The 26,500-nt window shown below is 39.0% G+C and overlaps 1 long non-coding RNA gene across 1 annotated transcript; it reads right to left on the bottom strand.

The window, feature by feature from the left end:
• On the bottom strand, positions 1–22,947 carry LOC123001505 (uncharacterized). Its single transcript, XR_006410455.2, has 3 exons — positions 22,817–22,947; positions 1,616–1,714; positions 1–95 (listed from the first exon to the last, which is right to left on the bottom strand). It is a non-coding gene; the product is annotated as an uncharacterized LOC123001505 (long non-coding RNA).
• Between the last annotated feature and the right edge of the window lie 3,553 nt (positions 22,948–26,500).

The raw sequence follows: 26,500 nt of genomic DNA, 5'->3' as shown, positions 1-26,500 counted from the left end.
ACTGAGAAAAAATGGAGACACATGGCTTCTCTCCAGCTGATCTGACTGCTCCCAATAGCCACACTGCTGTAAACTGCCACCGGCAAGACTTACACCTCAAAACAATCAAAATAAAAGAACATATAAAGTTCTACATAATAAATATAGGTCTGTACTTAAGGCCAATGTGTTTTATGTTTTTAGCCAAGCACAGGTCTCTTTCTTATATTAACACTGAAAGGACCTACCAATAGTTCATAAATCCCAGCCTTAACACTGCATGCCTCCCACTGATACTCTGTATTGCAGGTTTTTATAAGCTGTCTTTGGGGCAGAGCCCTCAGCTCCATAGGCCACCAAAAGATGTTGACTAGGACTGGACTATGCCCAAGGGAAAAAGGGTTCAAATACATCTAACTCGAAACATGAGCTCTCAACAACTGAAATGGAATCTAACCAACCTACACAACAGACTACTGTGGGTTTTTTCCCTTAAACAGGAAGTTGTAGTATTTGGAGTCAAGACAGACTGCTATCCGGATTCTAGTTCTGCTATCCAATAGTTATATGACCTTGAAGCTGTTCGAAAATCTGGGTTTCCATGTATGAGTAATGGATGGTTGAATATAACTTACAGGGTCGCTGGGAAGGTTAAATTCGGTGGCACATATAAATTACCTAGAACACGGCCTGCTTGGTCCAGATCTGCACTATGTAATTGCGTGAGATGAGTTTTCAATAATAACATTAATTTTGTTTGATCTTCTTTCTCTACCACAATTTTATTGACTTGTATTAGCAAGAAAGAGCAGCATTTTTGTAATCTGACATTTTCAAGATTTCACATGATTAACACCATTTCCAGCAAACTGTAATGTTAGTTTCTCTAGCCTTTATGACCATCTATGATTAATGCTCTCTTAGCTAGTACTAAATGTGATAATGTTATGAGTTCTATAACTTGAAGCATTATAAGTAGGACAAAATGAGATGATTTATGCAATCAAAGACAGGTAGAACAGCACATACTTGACCCCCATTCAAGAAAGATAAAACAATTTATGATAGGAGTGTAGGGTTATTTAGGAGAGAAAAACACAGCATGCAAAGAAAGAGGGCCTCTACTTTGTAAAGTTTGTATAAAACTTATGCTAATTTCAAAACACAGCATAATCACTAACATGCCTTTTTTTGGTCAGATGTGCCTCTGGCAATCACGAACAGTCCCTGTGCCTCAGTTTCTTTGTCTGCTAAATGCCAATAGCGATATTTACCACACAGTTTTAAGGTTCAAATAAGTTAATATATATAAGGTATATAACTGTCGAGAATATAGTTATTTCTCAATAACTGTTGATTGCTATGATTCTTTCTTGAATTCATTAGAGTGCAAATATAAACAGAAAATACAATCATCTGGGACTATAAAGAGAATTTAACGTTGGGACTACATTCAGTGGTGTGGGCAAGGAAAGGAAAGAGAAGAGATATTGAAGGACCTGGGGACTGACAAGACTCACAAATCATTATTACAGGGAGGTCTGTAGAGGCAAGCAGGGGGAGGATGGTGTCATAAAGGGACACAGAACCACGGCATGGAAAGAGGAGGAGAGAAAAATCTCTATTTTCAACTCACCAACCCCAACAAGAAAGCAGAGGGCAAGGAAGTCAAGGTGCTGGAGTCCATTGGAATCAGCCCCTCAGAGCTCCACCACAGGCAGGTCAGAGAATGGATCTGGGGGGGAAGAAGAAATGACCAGACCAAATAATAATTGAATAATTAGATCAAACTCCTTATTCCTCAGAAACAGTCTTAGCCAAAAGCTTTTATTTTGCTCACTGCGTTACTTCCTCAGTCCCTCACCCACGCCAAGTCTGTTTTTATTTTTAGGAGAGACCTACTGTGACAGCTGTGTCACATCTGATATCTTCTGGGCTTTTGATCAGTGGAGTATAAGCCTTTATTTTGAGACACATATTTCTTTTTTTACTATTCCAAATCATAGTCAAGAGGAAGAAAATTCTTGGTTATTAAAAAATGCCACAAGCCTAATAAATCGAGGTTGTCAATTTGTTCGTGCAAAAGACACAGGTGTCAAAGTCTGATGAGCCCTTGAACATTTTTGGTGATGGCTTCACAAACAGAGTGGTGGTTCGCTTTATTTTGGGTCATTTTCTATTCTCTCATCTTTAGGGTGATTCATAATTCCAAGACCCACTTTAAACCAAAGAGTTTTACACTCAATCAGCAAATAACCTCAATGGATCACTCTAAATCTTGATATTAGATAAAGACGCTCTCCTTAACCAAGCTTTTGTCAGGCTCTTCTCACTTCTCTTTTTGGCCAGGACTTGCTCTTGGGCTCTGTCCTTGGACTATTTAGTCTAGTTTAATAAAAGAGTACTGCTGGGATAATTTAGCAAAAATCCCATACCCTTGATATCTAGTAAAATTCCTCACTACCAGGCTCAGTATCTGACCACCCTCCATATCTGATCAAATTCCTTATCCTCTACCCTGGAGGTCTTATCACCCTAACCTGCCTTCAGCTATAATTCTGTCAAGCCGCTTTAGCCAAAATCACCCCTTTATCTGTGACATTTCCTCTCAGTAAATTTCCATTCACTGACCCCCCCACACACACTTCTTAATGATAAATCTCCACTTGTCCTTCTTGCAGTCAGAGCTGAGCCCAATCTCTCTCACTTCTACAAAACCCCTTTATACTAGTCTCCCTGAAAAGGTCTAGCTTAGCATTCTTTGACAAGCGTCATGAGTAATTTTTTCTTTTTTTTTTTAAGATGTTATTTATTCATTTGACAGAGAGAGAGACAGCCAGTGAGAGAGGGAACACAAGCAGGAGGAGTGGGAGAGGAAGAAGCAGGCTCCCAGCGGAAGAGCCTGACGTGGGGCTCGATCCCAGAACTCCAGGATCACGCCCTGAGCCGAAGGCAGACACTTAACGACTGAGCCACCCAGGCGCCCCATGAGTAATTTTTTCTTTAACACATTAGCTGTCTCAATGAATTGATACAAATTTTTGTTTCATGTGTCAATAACTATTATTTTGTTTATATATAAAACATTCCTGATTACCTTTATCTGTACAATATTTTAAATTCTCCTTTAAACCTATTATGATATCTTTCTGGTTTCCTCAATAATTAATGAGTAAGTAAAATCTTTGGCACAAATCCCTTTTATATTTGTGTGACTCACATATCATCTTTTTAGAGAAGTAATTCTTTAAGAGCTGTTATTACTATTCCCCAATTTTACAGATGGAGAAACTGAGGCCCAGAAAAGTTAAGTAGTTGGCCTACAGTGGCACCACTAATAATGTAAACTCATGATTGTTGAAACTGTTAAAAAAAAGAGACAACAACCCCCAAATGGAGTCACGCGTGCTACGCCCCTGTCACCAAACTGAGACTTAATACCTATCCTAGTCACAGTTTCAACTTCTCCCACCTATATAATCTTAGCTAGTCAACCTGGAATTACCTGGTCAGCACTAGTGAGGTAATTCTCCCTGAGAGATACCCTGCTTTCCCCCAAAGATAGGTGACCTTGCCTGAAACAAACAGCTCTTTGCCTAAATAACTTCCTTGTCCTGACTATAGTGGTTCAGCCTATAAAAGTCTCATGTACAGCTCTCTGAAGCCCCTTTCTATACTCTAGACAGGTTTTGCCTGATTCATGAATCACTGAATAAAGCCAATAAGATCTTTAAAATGTATTTAGTTGAATTTTTTTTTTAAGATTTTATTTATTTATTTGAGAGAGAGAGAGTAAGGTCGAGAGCACGAGCCAGGAGACAGAGGGAGAGGGAGAAGCGGGCTCCCCACGGAGCAAGGAGCCCAATGCAGGACTCGATCCCAGGACCCTGGGATCATGACCTGAGCTAAAAACAGACGCTTAACTGACTGAGCCACTCAGACACCCCGAATTTTTTTAACAAAGCCAAAGTACATAGTTTTCCAATACACTATAATTTTATTAATGTAAACACAGACATGGAGTTTGTATGCTAGAGCATTTAACACAACACTGGATCATATGCAGCGTGAAAACCCAACCAACTAATAATTACTACTGATTAGATAATTAGTGACTGGAATTGGTAATTACACTTCAACATAGTTGCTGTATGGTAATAAAAGCAAAAATAATAGCTTGGTGAAGCATAACAAAGTAGCATAATGAAAACCCAGCCACCAGACATGTCAGGAAATCATATCAATTGGAAGTTGAAGAAGCCCCAGGTCTATTTTTCTTCACTCCACTGATTCCCAGGATTAGCAGAGATCATTTAACTGATTTTGACTGGTTTCATACATAGAAAGGAAAAGAAAAGAGAGATAGAGAGAGAGAATCAGAGAAGGAGGAAAAGAAAGAGGAGGAACAGCAGGCTTCAACATGTGATAAACTAAGCACTGCATGTGTATGAGTCTTGAATTCTATGTTGCAATTCTATGACACCAGAAGTTACTTAAGCTGACTCACAGGTCCTTTCTATATAACATGGGCATAAGATCACCTAGCATTAAGCTATTAAGATAAATGAAATAGTGACTATAAACCATCTGGCATTTAAGTTAGTTTTCAGCACATCTTAATCCCCTTTGCTCAACCCCACCCCTGCCCCCAATCATTTCATAACCCTCAAAACACAGTGAAACAGCACATGGAATTCAGAATACTCTTTACTCTTAAGTAATACCAGGGAGCAGACGGTGAACCTGAACATTCGAGTCGATTTCGTTTCCAGTCTGCACCTGTATGATGTGAATTATCAATGACACATCAACAAAACAACTAACTTAAAGACGTACATTATGAATGTGATGAAAAATGTGTTTGCCTTAAAAGAAATGTAAGACAAGCAAATGCTATAGGACTCAGAAGTTCTGATCTCCATCACACAGTGTCTGAAAGGAAGATTCATTGCAGTAACAGCGTGACATCCTGAAGGGACAACTTCTATGTTACGGTTATCTTAGTGCACAGCTGAAGTGACAAGCTAACATGCAGTCCTGAAACCATTTAAGATGATACAGTGCTCTGCATTTCCTCACTTTGCTTCAGTTTTTTGTGGGAGACTGGGCTGGGAGAGTGTTTTAAATCACATTCCCAATTTAGTTCATGGAGAAGTAGTAAAACAACGAGGACATCAATTCTGAATTTCCTAGCTCCTTCTATCTTCCTCACTAACTTCCCTAATTTCCACTTCCCAACTCCTCTAGAACCTTTCACCCTCATGCATCCCTTTCTGAATTAAACAAACATAGAAACTAAATATATATTAACTCGGAACTTATGCAAACTATTTTCATACTGTATACTAAACATAAAGTATACAAGAGAAGTAAAGAAATTATTAATTATTAATTAATTATTATTATTATTGCCTTTGAGTGGCCAGTTCATAAATTGCCAACAACTGCTATAAGGTAAATGGAGTTTTCTATCTTATAAAAGGGAAAAAGAATTGCATTAAAGAGAACTCAAAAGGAGAGCATAGACAATGAAGCATTCTTGGGATCTCTGGCAACTGACAGTAGATTAAAAAGCCATTTAGGGGCACCTGGGTGGCGCAGTCGTTAAGCGTCTGCCTTCGGCTCAGGGCGTGATCCCAGCGTTCTGGGATCGAGGCCTACATCAGGCTCCTCCGCTAGGAGCCTGCTTCTTCCTCTCCCACTCCCCCTGCTTGTGTTCCCTCTCTCGCTGGCTGTCTCTCTCTGTCAAATAAATAAATAAAATCTTTAAAAAAAAAAAAAAGCCATTTAGACACAGAAATACTAAACATGAAGCAGATTCTTCTGAAAAGATGTCTACTTCAGGCTTGTGATTTACTGAGTTTGAACACATAACCATGAGACCACTATAGGACGATCTACAGGTGTGTGGAGACTGCATGGCCTGTATCCATCTTTCCAGGCTTCCTTGCTCATCTGGAGAGTTAAAAGAATCCATCATACAGTCCCATCACCATCAAATGCCAAGGACCAAACTCCTGTCACTGCCATCCCTTTACCCAGTTACTAAACACTGCAGAGAGTTCCATGGGCACTTTACCTGATGCTGGCCACTCTCATAATGCTGACCGAGGAATCAGTTCATATGAAACTATCCCAGCTATACCCAGGGGGAGTTAGTCCTGTAGACAAAATTTATCTCAGTAAATAACTGAGATCAGAGAAATACACAGTTCTAAGATTGAAGAAATAACTATATCTGCTAAGTGTGTTGCTTCTTTTAATTCACAAAAGATGTGTCAGTGCATAATTTAATAATACATCATCCCTTATGGGGTTCTCTGTTTCAATCCCCATTTGTCTAACATCAACTAGCATACTGAAATTCAGGTGTGTTTTTTTTTTTTAAGAGCGAGAGAATGCAGGCTCAGGAGTCAGGGAGGGCGGGGTGGGGGGTAGAGGGAGAGAGAATCTCCAGCAGGCTCCATGCTCAGCATGGAGCCCGACCTAGAGCTCAATCTCACAGCCCCGAGATCATGACCTGAGCTGAAACCAAGAGTCAGATGCCCAACCGAATGAGCCACCCAGGCACCCCTGAAATGCAGTTCTGGCATTAACTATCTGGAATTAGTGTAAACCCCACAAGTTAAGGGCTGAGTCTTCTGAAGACTGACCCTACTTTAGATGCCAGTGACAAATTCAAGTGATCCTTAGGCCTTCAGCAATATTGACAAATGGCTACAAATCAGATGGTTCCCAAGACTCCCCTCACACTTAATAATTTTCTAGAACAACACAGAACTCATGAATGCTATATACTTAGAATTGCAGTATTACGATGATGGATACAACTCAGAAGCAGCCTAATGAGAAGACACACAGTACAAGCACTGGGAGTGTCCCTCAACCCATGGACTCAGAGTACATTACCCTCCAAGCACACTGTTGTGTTCACCAACCAGGAAGGTCCACTAAGCCTTGTGTCCAGAGTTTTTATTGTAGCTAGATTATATCCTTGAACAGGAGTGAAATCAATCTGTAGTCCTCCACCCCACCCCAAAGTTTAGGCTGGCTCAAACTTCCAACTCTCTAATCACGTGATTACCTTGTGTCCAGCCTCCTTTCTAAAGCTACCTAGGGACCCAGGAGTCACTTCATTAGCGTAAACTCAGGCGTGATCCAAGGGGCTCAAGAATAACAAAGCCACTCTTATTACTCAGGAAATCCCAAGGACTTAGAGTCTCCCTCCCAGGATCCAAGGACAAAGGCCATTCATATTCTTTATTACACAATACTGGGACAATCATAAGGAATATAATATCAAATGAACCAAAGACAAGTCATGAATGTAGAAGTGATGACTGAATAATGTGTGGGGAAACATAGGTGTCTTGTTTCTTCTGTACGAGAACCACGGGGCAGCACCAGTACCTAATTAAAACTGTTAGTTCTCTTGTGGCCTATACTGTGCTTAGAAAATAATGGGACTCACATCCTGAAAACTGAACCACTCTAGGGGCACTAACACCATGTGGATGGGCCCATATCAACTACATTTACCACCATCATTGTCATCTTCTAAGAGTTTATCTTGCAGGAAAAAAAAAATCCTGATTCTTAGCCATAAAGGGCTTCCTCCCTAGGTACTGACAAGCTTAAACAATGCCATCCTCACAGTGCATCCTCTTTGAAACAGTCGATGCCCTGTAGCGCACATTCCCAGGAGATTAATGCAGCTACAAAATCCACAACAGAAAGGTGTCAAATCCTCTGATCACTCCCCGCACCTTAGGATGGACAGGATGCCAAACCTTCCTATAAGCTATAATTTGTCTCTGATGTTTTCAGTATCTCTTGCAATTCAGATAGAAAATAAAACACTGGAGGTGGAACTGGCGAAACTAAAGGCTAAGTACCAGCTATGCCACTCACTTTGAAAATTTTACTTCACCTCTCTGAACCTCAGATTTGTCATCTGTAAAATGACCATAATGATAACATCATCATCATACAGTAATGATAAAACATGATAACACATGTATGACTTTTAGACACGTGGGAGATGAAGCTCTTAAAACAGGCAGAATCCTGACTTATGCTCTCCAGTCATCTTGTTCAACAAAACCCTCATTGGCATTTTCTCTGATATGCTGTGTTTGGAACCAATTTACAATTTACACACATACACACACTATTGATCTTCTCTCTTGGCTCTAACAAAGGACACTTAGAGACCTAATATGCATTCAATAGTTACATCCCCACCCTTGCCAAGATAGGTAAAGATGGATAACGAACCTGAAAATGTTTTACAACCCTGCCAAAAGAAATCCAAATGCTATTCAATGCCCATATCTTGAGCTTATCTTTATGCACAGATGAATGGTTCTCCATGGGAAGTCAGGTACTTTAATTTTGCATCCTAAAAATGCCAAATCTGTCCCCCGTAATTTTGTATCCTAAAAATGCCAAATCTGTCCTGATAGCTTAAGTAAAACATTCAGAAACACCAAATATTTACATTTAGAGCATTCTCCAGATTTCAATCTAGAACTAAGAGCCATGTGTTTCCAAAGAAAAGACTGGATGACACAATATCTGAGAATCATAGTCAACCAGTGTGCTTTACTCTTTAACTCTATGCCTCCTTCCATGCTTCCTCCTATAACTCGTGTGTTCATACGAGTCAAAGATATTTATAAAAATCTTTGCTTTCTGTTGTTGCCAAATTAGAATCAATATATTTTGAATATATTCAAACTGTACAAACTATTTCCAGCTACTTCCTCTCAGAAGATGAGCTATTTGCCTATACCACTTCATCTCCCACTATTTTAAATTCACCAGATTCTCCAAATTCTAACTATTCCTTTATTAGGTCACTCCTAAAACACATTATTGAAGCTTCCGATGAAAACGCTTCCACAGATTTGTTTTACTATCATATGCTCAATTTCTAGGACTGTGGAATGTATATCGTTATTCTAACAGTCATGGTGCATTTTGCTTCACCCCTCAAATATTGTGTGCCTATGAGTGACTGGCACTGTGCTAGGCATCAGGACACAATGCAGAAAGAAAACAGATGTACCTGCCTCCATGAAACTCACAAGGAACTGATAAAGTAACTTAAAGTAACAGGGTCGAGGGTAGAGAATAGGAGGCAGGATAGCTATTTTAGAAGGCAAGGTCCATGGAGGGATCGTGTGAGGTGGTGAAGTTTAGGCTCAAGAATAATGCATGAGGAGGAGCTCGCTACTGAAGGACAGCAGAGAGAACCTAGAGCAAGAAGGAACTGCATACACAGTTGACGCTGGAACCACGCAGGGGATGGGGTTCACCTGCTGTGCAAGTGAAAATCCACATATAATTTTGACTCCCCAAAACTACTACAATAGTTTATTGTTGACCGGAAGACTTACCAGTAACATAACAGTCAATAAACACCTATTTTCGATACTATATGTATTATAAACTGTATTCTTACAATAAGGTAAGTTAAAGAAAAGAAAATGCTATTAAGACAATTATAAGGAAGAGAAAATACATTCATAGTGCTGTACTGTATTTACCAAAAAACAAAAACAAAAAATCTGCGTATAAGTGGACTTGTGCAGTTCAAACCTGTGTGGTTCAAGGATCAACTGTCTAAGGCTACAAGATAGGAAAGAGCTTAAGATGGTTTAAGAAAAAGAAAAAAAGGTTCAGGGTGGCCAAGGGATAAGGACCGAAAGCACAGTGACAGAAAACAATTTAAAAGCATGAAAAATGACATAACTAGAGCCATTTGTTTTTCGGTTTTTGAGAGAGAGTGTGTGTGTGTGCGCACGCATGTGAGAGCAAGAAGGGAAGGGCAGAAGGAGAGAGAATCTTAAGGAGACTCCCAGCTGAGCACAGAGCCTGATGTGGGGCTGGATCCCATGACCCTGAGATCATGACCCAAGCCGAAATCAAGAGTTGGATGCTTAACCAACTGAGCCACCCCAGGGCCCCAGGAACCATTTTTAAAATAGAGCTGGAACAGCTCTTTCAGAGTAACTACCGTGCTTGTTGTTTTCTAAACCTGTGATCTGGGACAAACTGCCAACATTCCAAGATGTCAGCAAGACTACGAAGGTCCTATTTGAAAATGATAAAAGCGAACTTCTGCGGTTCAATGAAGTACAAACCTAGCCCTGCTTGTCAGCATCAATGAACTCCTCTGAAAAACAACCCACCTAAGCCTCCTTTTTTCTTTAAAACCTCCTGAATCTACCTCCTGTAACTGGGACACTCATTTGGGTTTCTATCTAAATCTGTGTACCCCGAACTGCAATTCTCTGATCCCACATAGACGCTTCACCTCTGACACGGACGGGTCTCTGGTTTTCAGCTTGAGAGAAGCGACAGTGAGTAACTAGGTGGATAAGGAAACTCCTTTCAAGCCCTGATGGGGTGGGGGGGTGTGGAGGATACAAGAGCGGACACCAACACCACAGGAGCGAACTACAGGCAAGCAGTGCCCTCTGATGACAGCTGGGTTTCAGTTTGGGTCAGGAAGGCAAAGGAAGGCTTTGCAACAAAAGGATGGAGAGAATTTGCTGACCTGAGCAGGAAGTCCATGGAAGGGCTTTGGTACACAGAGCAGTCAGATGAGAGCTGTGCAGAGCAGTGGAGGGAAAAGATTCCAGGTAATGGGGACAGAGGGAGAGGCTTGTCCTTGTGATGGTAACCGAGACAAACAGGGATGAGAGGCAGGAGGGGTTTGTCCTCACAGTCCTGGTGCTGAGAGAGGACAACCCATTACTCAGCTCCATAAGGAGCCTCCAGGAATAGCAGCCCCTGAGAGTATGGACTATGTCAGTGTGATGGGGTTTGGGGGCTGCAGGTAACAGCTGGAGACTACACCATGTCGCAGGAGGCACGGCCCATCCCAGAGGCAGCTCCTGAACAGTGGAATGACCCTCCAGATCACAGAGATGGATGAGGCAGAAGAGTGAGGAGATTCACTCAATGTCATTGTGCTCATGACCAAAGGCTCATTTTTTTTAACGTAACTTCCTTTTATGGCAGGCAGCTTTCAACGTTATTCTCGTAATGTGATGGTATCAAGAATATATAAGGTAAAAAAACACAAAGATTTTTGAACACAGAATTCTTCCTCCTGCATGCTTTCCAACTGCGGACCCACAAAAAACAAAAGTAATAAATTCAGTGAGTTGGGAGGATTTATCTCCTAAGAACAGTATCACTGGCCAATGACAAGGTTGAGAAATGGTAAAGAAATATATTTATAATTGCAAACCTCCCCCAAAGAAACAACAAAATTCCTCTGAAGTTAATGGGAGAAGACAGTCAAAAACCATTATGGTTGAGGGGAATGAAGAGGCTGCAGGTCTGGAAATTCCCAGGTCCCTTAGAATGAAAAATGTTTAACGGCATATGGCAAAGAGGCCACTGAATTTGGCTACTACGTCTGCACACTGGCCAGATGGTATTTGTATAATCAAGGAGGGAAAGAATTAAAACCAGGGTTCTGGCATCTCCATAGGCAGGCTGAGGGGCATAACATAACCTGGCTGTAATGTGACAAGAGGCATCAAGACACCCTCCCAAGTGAAGGGCTCTGATACCATCGCTTCCTAATTACCTCTACACGGGTGAGACATTAACCACTTGCCCTACAGGGAATTCTTCAAACATCAAACAGGGAAAGTAATACCTTCCCCCACACCAGGTGAGCTTTGCTGAAGTGACTGGAGATTGAGAGGAATCCTACCCACGGAGCTGAGTGTGGGCAAAGGGTCAAGAGAAAGAGGCCACCTTGGCAGTCGAGATAAAATGAGATCAACAGGTGTAATTGTAGAAAGGAAGGCAGCAGAATGGATCCCCTGCAACACCAGTGTAGGCTTTGCTGGGTAGCCAGGGAACCAACAGACTTGGGAGCAGCCTCTGGAATGTGGTTGCCTCTTTTGAGTCAAGATTCAGATCAACTCAGGGTGTAAGTGTTAGAGTCACGTTATCACAACCAACCCATTAGGAAGGGGAACACTTTAACCCCAAAATAAGCTTCGGAAGCACAGAGGGTAGAGAAAACAAAACAAAACTCACCAAGGAAAAACAGTTGTGCCTTTGCAAATGAGTGTAAGCAAAATGATGTAAAACGATGCTGCTTTATGAGGATCTGAAATTCTGCCACTACCACCATCTAATGGAGATATAAAATCACTCCCATTTTCAGGACAGAAATAATTACATGATGTTGTTGAACTGAAAAGGCTCTATTTTTAAAATATAGTTTCTATTACTCTAAAAGAAATTAGTGTTGTTAGTAGAAAAATTATAAAGTTCAGAAAAGTATGGGGAAAAAAAAACGTAACTCTATACCTCCCAGAGGCAACCACTAGTAATAATGTCATTTCTCGCTTCTATTTTCTATGCATATTTTTCCATCGTTGATATACTAAATATGAAACATTATACCCTGCTTTTTCAGTTACTATAACAAATGTTTTCCAACTGACTTTATATTTTAATATATCTGGTTTACTTGTTACAAATTTTTTTCTTTTTAGGTCATATAAAGTGTAACGTGGCCTACGTTGCGGATGTAATACTTGGTGATCAATGACAAAGTAGTTTATGAGCTCTTGCTAGGTTCAAATCACTAGGCTCAACAAGCTGAGGAGACTGGAATTTCTGCCTCTAGCAGAGTCAGACAGGTGGAACCCCAGGGACTCCCCCTATAATAAAAAGTGCAGCAGAGCCTCAGGGAACTTCCAGCCTCCTTTGCACTGTGCCCCTCCTTATTCTGGCTTGTTCATTTGCAAATGAAAGAAAGCAAAAGATTTAAAACAGTTCTTTTATGATTGCCCCTTCATTCTTCCAGCATCTCCTGGTGTCTATTAAGATCATCTTCAAATATCACATTTCTGTAACTCTCCCTGGTTCCTCCTCCTCTGAGAAGACTCAACTGTTCCTCTATGTGTCCGTAGAGCTTTCAATAAACTCTGCAGTTTATCACATTTATTATATAATTAATCTCCTGTAACAGCTTGACCCCCTCATGAGTCCATTATGAACTCTGTAAAGATAGAAATAAGTACATTTTGGGGTGATTACAATTGAATATATTTAAAGTGAAACCCAATTCCCTAAAAATTTGATAAAGTAACACTGCACATTTTTTGTTAGTAGTAGAGACAATAAATATATCTAAGTATAAAATTGTTTTATTTTTTTAAAGATTTATTTATTCATTTGAGAGAGAGAGGGAAGGAGCTAGAGTGCAAGTCGGGGGAGGGGCAGAGGGAGAGGGAAAGAGAAATCCAAGCAGACTCCCTGCAGAGCTTGGAGCCCAACGTGGCCCTTGAGCCCAGGACCGAGATCACGGCCTGAGTGGAAACCAAGAGCTGGACGCTCAACTGACTGCACCATCCAGGTGCCCCTAAAACTGTTCTTAAACGATGTTCATGGAGATTGCTTTTGTAGAATCCTCAAATCAATGTTTAATATCTCAGCTGTTTCACTTCCTGAAACATGCAAAAAATGCATAGTATTTGCGCTTCCAAAGAATGAAATGCCTGCTCATTTATTATTACCACCAACTTGGCATTGAGAGGGTTAAATCTACAAAGAGGGTCAGATCATGACAGAAGCCAGAGAGGACAAATACTCTACAGCCTCACAGAGGTTTAAGAAGATTTTCCTTTAAATCAAGAGCACCACAGAGTACTACAAAATTATTCACCTTTTTCAACGGTCAACCATCCGTGTCAATAAATTCTAGACCCTGTTCAAAGGGACAGAATAGGAGAGCACAGGACAGCTTAAATGGCTTTATCTACAATCACATAACAAATCAGAAAGAAGGTGATAATCCGTGATTATACAACATTTCCTCATAAGGATTTAGGACATTTTGAGATTATTTGAAAAGCTTTTTAATCCTGGCCTGAGGGTGGGGGGAAAGGGAATCTTCTCTAAAAGTTCACGGGATAGATTCCAGTATTGTTCCTGGATTCCTTTTTTTCCTCTTTTTCTTTTTCCTGACTTTATTTAGTTTTCTTTTCTATTTATTTTTAATTTATAGAAAACAAATCATTTTTATATAAGATGCCATATATGTTATAAGTGCATATTTTAAAAATAACATCGGAATGCTGGAAAGTTCAAATGTAAAGATATACTCAGTGTGTAGGACACGCTGTGCAGGGCTCCATGAGCTTCCTCGCAGACATCAATTCAATTTAAACCTCACCAAATAAATTCAATTTTAATTTTGCTCAGTATTGATCCCAAGTGAGGTTAGTTCAGGCCCTTTGGAGGGGAGTTATCTATTACAGCAATCACCACTCCGGAGAGCCAAAGAAGCAATTGAATCGGAGAAACTGTTTGCAAATGGCCAAACAAATTGATAATTTTCAAAGAAATGGACTCTAACACAGAGAAAGTATAAGCCCTATTTATTGTTTTCTGCAAATGATAGTGGTTTCTCTTTAGCCAGACAATCTGAGGCTGATTGTGTTGTTATGGCAAAGCTATTCAAAGGCTTGGAAAATGTCTTTTCTGGAAATGTCCTTTCACTCACTAGCCCTGGGACAGCCCAAACAACCCTGTATAGCTTCGCGCTGAAACAATTCTTTCAAGCTACCCACTTTCCTTGGGCAGCTTCCTGGTGGGGGAGATTAGGAAGACTTCCAATCTGGCCAGAGTCCCATCTGCAGGGCTCTCCCACTGGGGACTGATTGCCCCAGAGCAATCACTACAGTGGGGAGGCGTCTGGGCACGGCACTGGGAAAACAGGGTGCTGATGGCTGATTAGAGAACCCTGACCAACAATCCTGGCACAGTTCCAGCACAGAAGGTTAGAGTTCTAGTGTGACATTTCAAACAGCAGACAGCATAAACCAACAAACAATTCATCCTCTGTTTTGATAATGACTGCAGCCATTCTCATTGACCACTTGGAACCAGAGCAAAAAAATCCAGCAATCTGACACAAAGTATTCAAAGTTACATACCATTTTCACCACTTGTCGAAAATTAAAAATATTTTCTTGACCCTTATGTACCCTCTAACGGATCTTAAAATATCTTTTTATCTCCGATAATGACTAAGAATTTCCAGCAATGCCTCATACAACTCTGAAAACCTGTATTTAACGATTGTCCAATTCCATCAGCCTTGGAAAGAAAAACACATCATGACTTCCGTTTTTGTTTATAAAAAATATTTTGATAAATACATACTAGAAAAACTTACAGGTATGTATGTTTTAAGTAACAATAAAATGAACAAGGCATACCAGCTTAGAAAGAAAACAGAACAAACACCTCTGAAGTCCCCTGTTCACTTCCCAGACCGAACCTGTTTTTTCCTTAACGTTTAAGGTAACCGCCAACCTGAATTATATATTTCTCATTCCCTTACTAATCTTCATAGTTTTAACACATAACTGTGGGGGCGCCTGGGTGGCACAGCGGTTAAGCATCTGCCTTCGGCTCAAGGCGTGATCCCAGCGTTATGGGATCGAGCCCCACCTCAGGCTCCTCTGCTATGAGCCTGCTTCTTCCTCTCCCACTCCCCCTGCTTGTGTTCCCTCTCTCGCTGGCTGTCTCTATCTCTGTCGAATAAATAAATAAAATCTTAAAAAAAAAAAAAACACATAACTATGAACCTCTCAACCACACCGTTTTGCATTTTACATGATGGAATAATTCTGTATATAGTCTTACTGTCTTTTTTAAGCTCAGCACTATGATTAACATCAACATCACGTGGACGCATAAGTGTAATTAACTCATTTTAATTGTTGCATATGATCTTATCATGTAATTACACCGGTATATTTATCCATCTGGTACTGACAACATTTATGTTATTTTCCGTCTTTTGCTATAATAATCAATGCCACTTTGAACCTGCCAACTGACAGTGGCAGTAACTTTTCAAGGATATGTATCAGGAAAACGATTTCTGTCATGGAGTATGTATCTCTTCAACGTTACTGAATAATACCAAAGACAGTTCCAAACTGAAATAGTTTATATTCCCGCCCAACGGTGTATATAAAAGTTCCTATTCCTACATGAGAGACTATGGACTCTGAGAAACAAACTGAGGGCCTCAGAGGGGAGGGGGGTGGGGGAATGGGATAGGCCGGTGATGGGTAGTAAGGAGGGCACGTATTGCATGGTGCACTGGGTGTTATACGCAAGTAATGAATCATCGAACTTTACATCAGAAACCAGGGATGTACTGTATGGTGACTAACATAATATAATAAAAAATCATTAAAAAAAAAAAGTTCCTATTCTTCTACATCTTCATCGACACTGATATTAATAGGCATTTTAACTTTTGCCAATCTGGTAGATTTAAACTATTATTTCATTGTAGTTATCATTTGTACTTGAGGTTGATCAAATTTCTATTTATTGAATTGGTCATAAGTAGTTCATGTTCTTTGAAATATCTTTTTAATTTTTTTGCCACTTCCTCTTGTGTCACTTGCCTTGTTACACTTTTATTCATTTTATAATCATTGTTAATTATCACGTCAATTTCGTATTCTACGAAAATGTTCTTTTGCTAGCTTTATGTATTTCCCTCAGTTTATGCCTTTTTCCCCATCTTGATTCTTTCTTTTACAAAGTTCTTAATTTTAAAGTAAATGAATTTATCGATGAGTTTCTTTTTGGTGGGTCCTCCTTTTGTCTTCTTTAAAAAAAAAGTCTCCTAAATCCGAAGGTAGTAAACGTACTCTCCTAAACGTACGTCTACAAATATTTCTGCTTTTCTTTCTCACTCAAGGGTTTTCCTTCTGGAACTGACTCTTCTGAATTATATAAGTTAGAGATCCAATTTTATATTTTTCACATAGATAATCGATCCCAGCACTATTTACTAAAAAATCCATTCTTTACCCACTGATTAGCAAGCCACCTCCATCATGAATCACGTTTTCATATACACAGGAGGGGGCTCTGGACTCTTCTGATTTACTGTTCAATCTGTCTTTGTGTGAGTGAATATAATACTACCTAATTGACTGTAGGTTTTAATAAGTCTTGTTTGTGGTTAAAAAAAAAAGCTCCTGTGTTATTGTTCATATGCCTCACTATTTTAGCTAATCTTAATCTTTTACTATTTCATAATTATTTTAGAATGAGATTTTCTTTTTTTGGGGGGGGGGGGGACCAAAGAAAGATGTTCATGAAGAGTTTGAAAGAACTCATCATGTTCCAGAAAAGTCACTGAGAAAAGCATTCTATATTTAGACACATCCTGTAATTTAGACACAAATTATAATTTAGAGTATTAAATTATGAGGATAAAGGCAAGAACAAACAAAAGCCAGTAACCTGCAAGAGAAGAAAAACCAAGCCAGTCTCATGCCGTGCCAGGAGGTGATAGGAAACTATCCCCTCGCATTTTGGAGAGGAAAATTTTTTTTTTTTTTAAAGAATTACTTTTCTTTCTTTTTTTTTTTTTAACATTTTTTATTTATTTATTTGACAGAGATAGCCAGCGAGAGAGGGAACACAAGCAGGGTGAGTGAGATTTTCATCTATGAAACCTTTGCAATTTTGATTCAGATTATCTACACCCTACAGATCAATATGGAGATGAATATTAATCTTCCCTCCATAAATATGGTACATCTCTCCATTTATTTTGGTATTTATTACTACATTTTAAAGGACTTTTTATTTCTCTCTACATAACAGCTTTGTACATCTTTTGTTAAATTTATTCTTAGGTATCTTACTTTTTTTTTTTTACCTTATTTTAAAAGGTAACTAATTTTAAATTAAATTTCTATTTCTTCCTGGTGTACATAATTAACTTTTTATCTGGATTTTGCACCTGAAAAGTTTGCTAAAATGTCATATGTTCTTCTAATTTTCTAAGCATAATTTTGTTTTTTCACGTAGAGAATCATAACCTACGTTTAAAGGATACTATTTTTGTTTTTTCTCTTCTCATACTCAGAGCTTGTATTTTTTTCTCTTGACTTCCTTTTGTTATTTAGGATTTCCAGTGGCAATGATGAGTAAAGATGATAGAGTCTTTGATTTGATTTTAATTTTAAAGGAAATGGTTTTAATATTTCATTATTATGTACAATCTTTTGAGACTTTTCTTTCACAAAATTCTCTTGTAAGTTTCCTCTATTACCAATTTCCTAAGAGCTGTTAGTATAGTGTACTATAAATTATATTGCATGTTTTTCTTCATTTATTGAGAAGGTGTTTCCTCCTTAAATTTATTTATGTAATAGAAATAGATTTTCTAATATTAAACCAACCTTGTACTTCTGCGCTAAACGCAACTTGATCCTCATGAATTATCTTGTTTACATGCTGCTGGACACAATTTGTTAATAAGTTATCTGAATTTTTGCATCTTTGTTCATGCATGAGATCAGCCTGTCATTTTTTTCCTGCTGTATACATTTTCTGGTATGTATCAACTTTGTATTAGCCACATAAGAAGAGCTGGAGAGTGTTGCCTCTTTAATTATGCCCTGGAAAAGTTTGTGTAAGACAGCAATAAACTGTTTCACTAATGTTTGATGAAATTTGCCTATAAAATCATTTGGACCTGAGGTATTCTTTGTGGAAAGAAGTTTTAAATCACTGATTGTAACTTGCTGATAATTACAGGACTCAGAGTTTCACATACTTGAGTCAATTTTGGTGACCATTTTTTGGAAAAAAAGTTCTACTTTTCAACAAATTTCCCATGTCATTTAAATATAAATTTCTTTATGAAATATTATCTTTCATGAATACTTTTCCAAAGAAGACATCCAAATGGCTAACAGACACATGAAAAGATGCTCAACATCACTCAACACCAGGGAAATGCAAATCAAAACCATAATGAGACACCACCTCACACCTGTCAAAATGGCTGAAATTAACAACACAAGAAACAACAGGTTTCAGGGGCACCTGGGTGGCACAGCGGTTAAGCGTCTGCCTTTGGCTCAGGGCGTGATCCCAGCGTTCTGGGATCGAGTCCCACATCAGGCTCCTCCGCTATGAGCCTGCTTCTTCCTCTCCCACTCCCCCTGCTTGTGTTCCCTCTCTCGCTGGCTGTCTCTAACTCTGTCGAATAAATAAATAAAATCTTTAAAAAAGAAAGAAACAAACAAACAAACAACAGGCTTCAGGTGTTACCCAGGGTGCGGAGAAAGGTGAACCCTCTCGCACTGTTGGTGGGAATGCAAACTGGTGCAGCCACTCTGGAGAACAGAACGGAGATTCCTCAAAAAGTTAAAAATAGAACTACCTTACAATCCAGCAACTCCACTACTGGGTGTTTACCCAAAGGATAAAAAAAAAAAAAAACAGATTGGAAGGGGCACGTGCAACCCAATGTTTACAGCAGCATTATCAACAATAGACAAAGTATGGAAAGAGCGCAAATGACCATCGACAGATGAACAGATACAGAAGATGTGGTGTATACATAGAATGAAAAATCACTCAGCTATCAAAAAGAATGAAATCCTACCATTTGCAATGATGCGGATGCAGCTAGAGTGTATTAGGCTAAGCGAAATCAGTCAGTCAGAGAGAGACAAATACCGTATGATTTCACTCATACGATTTAAAAAACAAAACAGATGAACATATTGGGGGAGGGGAGAACAAAGAAGGGAGAGGGAAACAAACCATAAGAGACTCTTAAAGACAGAGAACAAACTGAAGGTTGATGGAGGGAGGTGGGTGGGGGATGGGCTAGATGGGTGATGGCTTTTAATGAGGGCACTTGATATGATGAGCACTGGGTGTTGTATGCCAGTGATGAGTCACTGAATTCTACTCCAGAAACCAATACTGCACTATATGCTGTATGTTAATCAATTAGAATTTAAATAAAAATTTGAAAAGAAAAAAAAATTGTCCTTTCATCTTTTTAATCTTTATTGCATCCACACTTACGTCCTCTTTTTCACACCTGGCACTGATAATTGTGTCTTCTTCATTTTGCTTAATGAATTTCGCACAAGGATTGTTGTATCTCTTAGACTTTTCAGGTCACCACTTTCTACCTTTTCTATTGTATTTTTCTTTTCTTCTCTTTCATTTCTGCTCCTATATTTATGATTTACTCTGAGTTTGTTCTACTGGTTTTTAACTGCTTATTTTATAGATTCTCTAATTTCTTAAGTTTAATGTTTAATTTCCCGTCTTACCTCTTCTTGAATACATTCATCTTAGGTAATAAACTGACCTAGAAAGATAGCTTTAATTTACTTTTTTATTGTTGTATAATTTCACAGAAGAAAATGCATAAATCTTCAGTTTTCATTCTGATATGTTGACAACTGTATATGCCCACTTAACATAATTCGTCGAGATCCAGAATGTGTCCATCACGCTAGAATATTCTATCAGGCCCTTTTCTTTGGTCTCCCTCCCAGAGGTGCCCTATGTTCTGGTATCTTTCACAATGGATTAGTTCTGCCTGTTCTTGGACTTCACATAAATGTAAAATTACAGTATATATTGTCCTGTGTCCGCACTGTCACACAGATCACCAGCAGGCTGTTCCTTTTCATGGCCAAGTAGTATTCTAGCATCTGAATATGTCACAACTTGTTTATCCATTCCTCTATTGATAGATATTAAGGCCGTTTCTAGTTTACAGCTTTTAGAAATCAGATTTTTTGGGATAATGTCTCTTTTTTGCCCATTTCAAAAATTGAGTTTACGGTCTCGATTTTTATTATAGGGAATTTTTATATTTTCTGGACACAGGTCTTTATCATCTAGATACATGTTTCGCAAACATTCTCTCACAGGCTCTGGGTTGGATTTTCATTTTCTGAATGATATGTTTTAATTAGCAAAATATTTAATTTTGAGAAGGCCCAATTTAATTTTTTTTCTTTTTGAGTTAGGTCTTTTCCCAGTCAGTCAAAATATCTTTGACTATCTCCAAGGTCATGAGTATATAATGATTCATCTTTATTTGTGCATGGAATAAGACACAGGTGAAAATTTTAACCTATCCATTAAAAATTTTGAGTATTATATTTTATTACTAAACATGTTAGTTGGGTTATTTTTAATCTGCTTGGTAAGTTTCATAATATTTTCATTAATATTTTGATACACTGTTGTTTTTAACATATTAAACAAAGTTCTTTTCTGTGCTGTTGCTATTACTTTCAATAACTAAGTTATTTGAGAGTCTCATTTTTCTCATTTGTTTTTGCTAGCCCTTATTCTTTGGCTTTAGAGGGTCTTGTGTTTTGTGATTTATTTCTTTGCAAATCAGCACTGTACTTTGATTTTGAGGAATTCTTAGAGCTTGGGTTAAAAGTGTGTTCCTTAAGAAAGAATCGTTCTTGTTTCAGTCAGGTGTTCAGGAGCACTCCTAATCAAGTATGAACTAAAATAAAACTTCAGATGAGGGTTTTTGTTCCCAGATGGGTGGTGTGAATTTTGACCCTAAACCACACACATGAGGACAGGATTTTCTCCTTCTTAAACTATCATGTTGAAGGCAGGAAGTTTCATTCCTCTCTCTCGATAGATGAACTTTTCCTTTCACTGGGGCTATAGCTTTTTGGGGTCCTGGGTATGGGTGAGAGTCTCCCTTTAGATTTCCCAGTGTATGCAGGCTAGGCATTACATTCTTTTCTGTGATTTTCTAAAGATTTTTTAAATGGGCCTTTAGGGTTCTCCTTCATTGATAGTTACCCCAGGATAACCAGCTATTTTGTGCTTGCTTAACTTTCTGGATTCCTGTTAATACTCCATTTTCAGCCTCTGAAAATTTTCCTTACTTTTTTGTTTATTCAATAATGCATTTTAAATACAGCTAATATTTTTAGTGTCTTCATTTTGAAGTGAAAGGTGTTTTGAGGACATCTAGTCCACTGTACAACATGTCAGAAACTGAAAACCCATATTTTCAAAGCGTTCACAGCCTCATCAGCTAAAAATGCAATTCACAAAACTGGAAACAACAACAGCAGACAAAACTAGATGCATACTGTGTAGATTAATAGTCGGTAATTCTGATCTAAATATCTGAGGTTCCCATATCATGAAGACTATTTAAAAAGTAAAGGATCGGGGCGCCTGGGTGGCACAGCGGTTAAGCGTCTGCCTTCGGCTCAGGGCGTGATCCCGGCATTATGGGATCGAGCCCCACATCAGGCTCCTCCGCTGTGAGCCTGCTTCTTCCTCTCCCACTCCCCCTGCTTGTGTTCCCTCTCTCGCTGGCTGTCTCTATCTCTGTCGAATAAATAAATAAAATCTTTAAAAAAAAAAAAGTAAAGGATCATTTTCTGCCCTCAGTATATCCAAAGATGATATTCAAAAATGGCACATGTACCAGTTGTTTAAGCAGGAGAGAAATCAAATCAATTAAAAAAAAAACAAAAAAAACAAGAACAGACAACAGCCACATCGGTAGATACTTGTTCGAACAGCAGCTTAAGTGCATGAAATATCATCGGGGGCCAAGAGCGACCAGAGATTGCTGTTGATTAAAATATCACCACTGTATCTGATGCTTAACCTACCACAGAAATGAATAGACAACTGTTCAATATTGTCAGGTCATGGCCTCTTATCTACCTGAATCCAAGGCTTTACTAGAAAAGTCACTACATTTGTGGACTTAATGTTCATTACTAGAAAAGACATGGAAACAAATATCCTCTAGAAATAAGCAAAAACTTGGTTTAGGATTATAGATTGGCAGCAGGATGTCCCAAAGGAACAAGTTTTGTAGACTTAATGCTTCTGAATATCTCAATGAAACAAGCCACCGACAATCAAATGGGTTTAAGCATTTCAAATAAACCTACTTCAAAATTTATGTGAAGTGTTATCAGGTTCTTACCAGTGCTCCTGTGGTACCAGTAATGTCAACACTGCCCGAAGACTTCTCTTTAGCTTCCTTTTGTTGTTGTTCTTTTCATATCTTGCAGAGTAGTTCCTGGTTTCCAGAATTCAGTGACTTATCACATTCTATTTCAACTAAACAAGCATAAGACAGAAATAAAAACATACTTGGCCACATAATTTTACCTTTCCATTAGCAAAACCTCTGAGCAAATATATCGTACTTTTACCTATTACTTAATCTTTTATATTTCCTCCCCTCTACTTAGTATGCTTCCTTTCTCAGCGATACAATTCACACTTAGCCTTTGAAGTCTGTTTTGTAGACTTTCTGGAGTATATTTTCTCTTTGGGGTGTTCTGCCTCTTGATGTTTTAATGGGGTTACTATTAGGCACTGGGCAGGTCCGTCTTCCACCTGGCTGTCATCTCCCATCCAAGAAAGGCCTCCAGATGAGCTGCTTCTAAATCCTGCTCTAGATTTTAGGAGGAACCCTGAAAAGATACCCTATTGCTTTGACCTACTTTTGGTTGTTGTTCTTGTTTTGCTGACCTTCTGAATACTAAGAGTACCAGGACCAAGATTTGGATGTGACCCTAACCCTAACCAAAGAGATGGCTTTTATGTCAGGCAAGAAGAAACACATGCACCCAGCTCACTAAGGCCAGGGAAGTCGTCTAGGTCTTTGGAGTCAAAGCCCTAGAAATACTGTGGCAGTATTTTCTCCACTGGGGAGTAGGAAAGTGAAAGGAAGGTCACTCTACATGCACCCACTATCCCCCCAACTCCAGACATTCTGAACATGTAAAGAGTGAGTAAAGGTGACAGTAGAAAAGCAACTAAAATGTAATTTTGCCCAGAGCCTCCTTTGTCACATCCCATGTGAACCTGAAAAGGAGGATTTGTACGTCCAAGGCCCAAGCCATCTCTCTTTCATTTACATGCTACATATGAGTCACGTTGATAAAAAGAACAAAATAAAACTATCTTCATTGAATTATCTTGCATATAAATAGTTACTGAAATACATATTTTAATTCTCACTTTTACATTCGCTTTTGCTTAAAAATATTACCCTGGGTAAATATATATATATATACTACCCTGGGTGATTAGGAAAACTAATGTCCTAATTTGAAAAATCCCAACACTTTTAATGTGTTAAGGCAAAAAATTAACAAGACTCATCTTACCGTGTTCTAAGACAGTCTCAAAAGAAACAATCCCCAATCCTTTCTGATCATCAACCAGCACAGTTTACAATCAATTAACTTTTAATTCCCACAGCACACTTATCACCAAGATCACTTTCAGAGAGGTGCACATCACATTCAGATAATCCTCACTGTTCCCTCTGCACTATACTTCATTTCTACTAACAGGACAGAAGTTTGGGGAGCTGCCACATTCACACAGGAACCTGGCAAGGCTCACCGAGGATTTTCCACAGTTGCCCAAAGTCCAAGACATCACTGGACCTCATCGCTGTGCAGAGAAGCCAACACCAATTATAACCCTGCAGCGGTACTTGAGACCGCAGGAGAGCGATCAGTGGACTCCAGCGCCACCTACAGGCTATACCTTTATTTCATTCTTTTCTCAGGACAAAAAGACGATGCACCTGAGAGGTGATGAATTACACTGCTCACCAGAAGCTAAAGCCCACTCTTACACTTTGGCCCTCCTGCAGTTGCCTTTATTTTGAAGACCAATAATTAATGACTCCTGAATGGGTCTAATTTAAAATATAACAGAGGGGCGCCTGGGTGGCTCTGTCGGTCAAGGGGCTGCCTTCAGCTCAGGTCATGATCCCAGGGTCCTGGGATGGAGCCCCACACCCTCGGGCTCCCTGCTTAGTGGGGAGTCTTCTTCTCCCTCTCCCTCTGCCCCTCATCCCCACTCCTGCTCACTCTCTCTCTCTCAAATAAATAAAATCTTTTTAAAAAATAAATAATAAAATAAAATATAACAGAAACCAAAGTTTTTGTATTATTATCAGACAAAATGGATTATCTATTCTCCAGTATTGTGGTAAGACTGTCCAAGCTGGTAGGGTTAAAAGATGACAGAAAGGGGTGCCTGGATGGCTCAGTCGGTTAAGTGACTGACTCCTGATCTCATCTTGGGTCTTGATCTCGGGGTCATGAGCTCAAGCCCCATGTTGGGCTCTGGGCTGGGTGTGGAGCCTACTTAAAAAAAAAAAAATAACAAAAATATTGGGATACTGGTATAGTGCCATTAATACTAGTTCTGTTAATACTATTTGCTTCCTGTACTTTTTAACCTGCTTAGATCATTAACCTTTGGTGATTAATATAAAGTATCTCATTACATGTATAGACAACGTCTACACAGTAGTCACTGGGGTGCTTAGACAGTATTACAGATAATCTGTCTGTAAAATAATTACCCCAAATCATCAAATATTCAATAAGTATCTACTCTGAAATGGGCACTATGATAGTAAAAAATCTATCCCGGAGACTTGTATTATGCATTTTGTCTATCTAACTTAATTGAAATTACTTGCATTATAAAATTTGCCTACCATAATTAAAATTAAATGATTAAAATTAAATAATTAAGCAAATACTTGTTGAGCTTCCACTATGCCCCCAACAGTGAGCTGGGGCATAATACCACTTTAGGTGCAAATACAATGAAATGAAAATTCCTTGCTCCTATCATCAAATAGTTAACAATATAATTGGGAAGAGGAGACATATACAGATAAAAACATAAAAGAGAGTTCCAGGGAGTAGGTATTATAAGAAGTGAGAAACATTCAGAGATTACAAAAGAACAAGGACTTTAATTAAGCCTAGAAAGGACAGACAGAAGCAGACAACAGGAGTAACAGAAAAAGAGGTTTGGTAGTATGAATGCAAGAGGTATATAAGCTCAAAACGTACTCATGGCCAAAACCACATTTCTTTTGCATCTGCGACATAACAGAACTTATCCATACTTCTTTGGTTCCCACATAACTCCGCACGGTGGTTACTATTATTATTTCTATTTAATAGATGAGGATATTGAGGCTGAGAGAGGCTGACTCATTTGATCCAAGTCACTGAACTGAGAAGTAGTAAAATCAGGATTCAAACCCAATGCTTCATCATTCCAAAGTAGGTGTTCTGAGCCACCATGCCAACAATAATAAACCATCTGTCTTTAAAGGATGCAGTGTATGGCATGAGATAAATTTAGGAAGTGTAACAGCCGGGCAACAGATGGCACATTCAATTGGGTTATTCAAGTTGAGTTTGATACAGAGAATATTTACAAAGGTGTATGCAAGGTATAGAAAAGCCACCAGAATAAGGCAGTATCCCAACACTAGTAAAACCATTTCCACCCTTTGGGGTAGAGTGGAGAGTGGGAGTTACCAAACCGCAAAAGGACAGAGTCTTATGGCGAGAGATGCCAGACAAGATAAAAGACTGAGTAGAAAGGAGGAATCTTAGGGAATAAATTCCCTGATGTCATTCTCCTCCTTCCCACCAGGGTTCTTACTCATGTGGCTCACAGAGATCAGCCACCAGGGCCAGAGAGTAGTTGAAGAAGGGTAGAGAACGAATTTCGAGAAGCAAATGGAGGAGGGGAGGCACTAGGATGTCCTGTGAGGTCATGAGTGTGAGGCTAAGTTATCTAGACTTTATTCTGTTGGGAATGAAGAATC

This window comes from Ursus arctos, unplaced genomic scaffold (assembly GCF_023065955.2).
Source record: "Ursus arctos isolate Adak ecotype North America unplaced genomic scaffold, UrsArc2.0 scaffold_5, whole genome shotgun sequence".
NCBI classification, from domain to species: domain Eukaryota; kingdom Metazoa; phylum Chordata; class Mammalia; order Carnivora; family Ursidae; genus Ursus; species Ursus arctos.
The sequence above is the reverse complement of the archived record's forward strand: the minus strand, read 5'-3'. Positions and strand labels throughout refer to the sequence as shown.